The sequence below is a fragment of the Anarrhichthys ocellatus genome, unplaced genomic scaffold (assembly GCF_004355925.1).
Source record: "Anarrhichthys ocellatus isolate YVR2014 unplaced genomic scaffold, GSC_Weel_1.0 scaffold31, whole genome shotgun sequence".
Classification (NCBI taxonomy): Eukaryota; Metazoa; Chordata; class Actinopteri; order Perciformes; family Anarhichadidae; genus Anarrhichthys; species Anarrhichthys ocellatus.
In genome coordinates, this window is record NW_022280061.1 from 1,681,871 (window position 1) to 1,686,870 (window position 5,000).

A 5,000-nucleotide genomic window follows, 5' to 3' on the forward strand; every position below is an offset into this window, starting at 1 on the left:
AGAGAGAGAGAGAGAGAGAGAGAGAGAGAGAGAGAGAGAGAGAGAGATGTGAACGACAGAAAGTGAGAGCCAGGCTGCGTTTAGAAAACCAGTCGGTCCACTTATCCGACCAGATCGTCCATATAGATGCTCTTTGGTCTGAGCTGCCAGCAGATTCTCCTAGATTCCTGCGGGCTCTGCTCCTCGGCTGCCCCGGCGTTTATCACAGAGAGACGCCTCAACAGCTGTGAGTGTGTACGTGAGAAGATATGTGTGTGTGTGTGTGTGTGTGTCTGTGTGCCCTCTGCAAATGAGGGTGTGTTTGTGAGGAAAAGAAGCTGAAGGGACCACGTGACGCAGGCTTAATCCCCCGCCCACTGGCTAGAAACACACACACACACACACACACTGCTCGACCAATCAGAGCTCAGGCTCACACACACTAATCACACCACCACCTCCTCCCTCGCCCCCTCTCCCTCTCTCCCTCCATCTGTCTAGTCATCTTTTTTTCTTTGATCCATTCACTTTCTGGTCTCCCTGCCCACATTCCACAATCTTCGCTCTCCGACTCTTCCTCTCTCTTCACATCCTTCATTCACACTCGCTGCTACCTCGTCACCCCTCAGGCGACCGTACTAAAGGTCAGTGTTTATGAGTCCGGCTGCACTGCCTTTATAGCCGCTCCTCCTCAGAATCAGCGGTACCTGGGTCTGTGGTGGACTCAAACAGTCATAACTACACTGTTCAACAATGTCACAGTTAACTGATCCTAGGTCAGAGCTGTGATTCAGTGTCTTGCCTAAAGCAAAACTCCATTATAATCCTGGCTTCCATTGTGCGGTTGATTTTTATTTTTTACTGCCGATTGATTCTCACCAAAGCTGCGACTATACTGACCCACTTACATGTTGCTTTTCTACAGTACATTCCTAAATGATGCTTTAAAAACCAGTTGTATGCTCAGAACTTTCCAAACACGTGCATCTCACACACTTCCTCCACCACCGTCTCATGCACAGATTTGGACAGACACCGAGCCGACCGAGCCTCTGACGACGTGCACTCAAGTTGAAGTCCCGCCAAAATGAAACTCGGCACGAAATCCTGCATTGTGAAATCTGACTCTGTATTTCCCTCTGATATCAGTTCAAACCAGCGTCCACAGCTGTGTAAGTATGATGTCGTCCATGCTGTCAAACAAGGTGGAGAGAGTTGTGTGCTGGTGCATCACTACGGTAAACAAATAAATAAAAATCAACTTTAATGGTATTCAAATGTGTTGGCAAGCTCTGTTAAATAGAGATACGGAACAATCTTAGGTTGTTTCTGTATGGCCCTGCTCTGCGTCTGCACACAGTGTTCTCATCTGCAGTGCAGTGAGTGTATACGCCAAGTACAGACTGGCATAGAAAGGAGACTGATCCGCCACCACCACCCCCTCTCTCCTGGATGTCAGCACTTTATGCCCAACTCCACCCCCCACACACACACACACACACACAGTCCTGAGTTATGACTGCCAGGCCTGACTCAGGGAAACAGAGCTACACACACACACACACACACACACACACACACACATACACACACTATACTGAATGATACTTCTAAACAGATTCTAGCGGAGATTGTTGTATGGAGACATTACACTGTACAATTGATTGTGTAACACACATCCCAACCTACAAATATACACAACTGTCAGAGGTGAAAACTAAACTGCTCGACAAACTTAACTGCACCTTTGTTTTACCTAAACCTCGAGTACGAAAGTGCTAAATCAAGCCGGGACAGTCCCAGGACAGCGTCCAAGCAGCTGTGTCTCACTGCTTAACGGTAGATAATCACCAAACCCAAATTACTGTTATTGCTTTAGGTTGACTCATGTGACACATTAGAGACAAAGTTAGACTAAACCCAGGCGGTCAAAACAAAGAGGTTTCACACTCTACGCAACTGTTATCAAGTCTGATGATTAACCAGTCCGCTGCACACCACGGTGCTCTTGAGTAATCCCGTATTTCTGTGGAAGTCGCCCCCCCCTCCTTGACCTCCGCGATAAGCAAAAACAAAACACAGAAGAGAGAGGAAGACTTGAGCGTCTCCTGGTCTAAATGCATGCAGGTGTCCATTTACCGCCAGAAGCCCTGCTTATCAGCGTTTCCCACCGAACGCCGAGCGGTAACAGGAGAGGAGCGCAGGGGCACGTTCACCGACGCTAACCGTTCAGGAATGCGCAAACACTTGAGCTCATTATTGGGCTCTCGGAGCCTTTTCACAAGAACAGAAACAACATGGTGGTGAGACCCCTCGGTGGGAAATTGACAGATGTGGCTATGCTTAAGAAAGTAAAACTCATTCAGTTAATGGCTGTGAAGCAACCCCCAGTGACATCAGGAGTAAGCTCGTTTTGACTGCTTTTACTTCAAAACGCCTTTCACCGGCATGACAGGGAGGTCAAGTTGATTCCCAGAGGACAGTAGACAAAGCCACATGACGGCCTCCAAAATAACAGCTTTTGGTAACAGCTCTTGTCCGTTCATGACAGGAAACTCGACCTGCAGGAACGATGCAGGAGAAGCAAGTCTACAGAGCAGATTGAGACCTTTACATCTGCCAAGGAGGATTTCAACTTCACCCATTTTACGGACAATTAGACCAAAGACAGCACTGAAAAATACTTTCTCTGGGCTGCTTCGGCTACCGGTGAGGCAATAAAGAAGGATTCAGGGAGTCCAGTTTGAGTTGTACTGTAGTGTAAATCCATTCATTTGAAGGCTTACCAGATGTCAAAACACTGCAGCCATTTATAATACTGCAAGAAACAATTTAGCAACTCTGCAGAGTTAGGACATTCATGTATCCTGTGTCTCGATGATCGCAAGGTTAAGTTACAATTACGATGTTCACGTTACAAAATAATCTGAGAGTGCACTTACACACATCGGACAGGCCTAAACAATGGTTGCCAGATGTGTCGACACAGTGGTCTCAGGGAAATGAACGACCAGCCGCGTCTCATACCTTTATATATTGCAGTTATGTGTTGATGTAAACTACAAAGGGCTAGTTTCCTGGATTAACTTTTTTCTACTGTGATTTATGTAATGTCTGCAAGTCGTAAAACATTCACTCAAAACTGTTGAAAGGTGTCACGTTTGCAGCCATTATAACCATGAAAAAGCTACACAATCACACGGAACATATAGCCGGTGAACCTTTTCAATATTGCGGCTTTTTCGCAACTTTTATTTTTTTCCATTTCTAGGAAACAACATTGCATTTTTTTCATGCTGGGCCAATGCTGTTGTGAACATGGCCTTAGTTTATATATCAGCTATGTTCGTAAAGGTTGCTGCACTGAAGCAAGTTTTTTTTTTGGTCATTTTTTTTAACCCTGCAGGGCTGAAAAAACGGCCGGTATTGCATCACCTGCTGAATATACACACACACCTACACACACACACACACACACACACACACACACACACACGGAGAGGAAAACCTATAAAACTGTCATTCCTCTGTTTATCCGGCCCTTAACAGCCTGTCTAGTTTTACACTTGTATGGGAGTGATCCTAAATAGCCTCTAATCCATGTTCGAGGGGTAAAGAGGCATTTAGAGAGCAGCTAATGTTTAACGCACTGAGACGTGCTCAAATTCACTTCCTGGAGCGTTCACTGGGAACAATGCTGTCCCTGTCTGAGCAGCTGTGTTACTTAGCATGGAGAAGAAGCACGCACACACACATACACACACCATTACGCGGATGTACTAAAGCATGACAAGGGAAGTCTGCCTCTGCCTCAAGCTTCAGGTAGAGAGACAACAAGCTTCTTTAGAGACAGCAGAGAGAGAGAGAGAGCAAGAAGTCGTTGTTACTGTTTTATTTCCTCTATTGACGGAGGTAAAATGAGGCCTGGAAGTGACAATGGGAAGTCTCCGCCCAGTCGTCACCTCGGTCAAATGTGCAATTCCAGGTCAAGTTGAACGAAAAGCACCTCAGACAGATGGCTGAGGAAATACAGTGTTTGTCTGTTGGACATTTAGAGCACGTATGCTCGTTAAGGAAACAAAAGAAACCATGATTCACCCGACGATGCTTGTAACTAAAACCAGGATGAAGATGGAAACAGCTAAAAATAAAGACCCATTGATTTCTATTCACTCTCTCTTGCCCTGGTGTCGCAGCATGGGGATAGGATGATTAGCACTGAATCCATTTTCGTCTGATGCGATTGTATTTTGAAGCCTGACACCAATTGGATGACATGAAAATAGAAACGATCGCCCGGCACGAGTGTTCCTGTAACATCTTTATCTGTGCTTCATGTGCCATGTGGAGGCCCGAGAACCTTTCTCAACACAGGCTACAAAACATGTGGACTGTCGTCACTCCCAGAGCAATCACAGCACATCAGATAACCTCTCTCTCTCTCTCTCTCACACACACACACACACACACACACACACCTTTTCCTCTCCCTGTTGGCAAGAGAATACACACCTTGAGTCAACAGAAAAGGAGAACAAAACATCACGTCCTCTGGTTGTAAATTCAGCTTTTCATATTTATGTTCAGTAAGTTTTCATGTCGACACTCCAACATACATAAATACACGTGTTTTACTATGTCAAATGTAAAATGAGTAGTCAAAACATCATTTTCTGTCGTCCTGCAGTAGTTACATTTTAAAGGAGCCAGAGGGAACGATTTGAACAGAACAACATGTCAAAACGTCACATTAAGTCCAAAGTGGCTGGATCAACTTTGAACTAAAACTGGAAATGAGTTTGGGAAAGCTTGGAAAAAAAGTCCACACTTGGCGGTCAGTCGCATGAGTCTTCAATGAAACCGTGACATGAAAGCCAAAGCAGTGCGAGTCACACTAACTTTCAGGAGACAAAAAGGTGCTTTGTAGCTTCACATCCATCCCACCGGCCAATTCCTCTGAATCAAAGCCGTGAAAGGAAGGGGGTCGCCCGCTTTCATCCCCGGCACCGAGCGCCGCCGTG

At 45.8% G+C, this 5,000-nt stretch overlaps 1 protein-coding gene across 2 annotated transcripts in view; it reads right to left on the reverse strand.

Annotated features, from left to right (window-relative positions):
* The window catches only part of add3a (adducin 3 (gamma) a), a 76,845-nt gene that overhangs the window by 32,112 nt on the left and 39,733 nt on the right, over window positions 1-5,000 (reverse strand). The window lies entirely within an intron of this gene.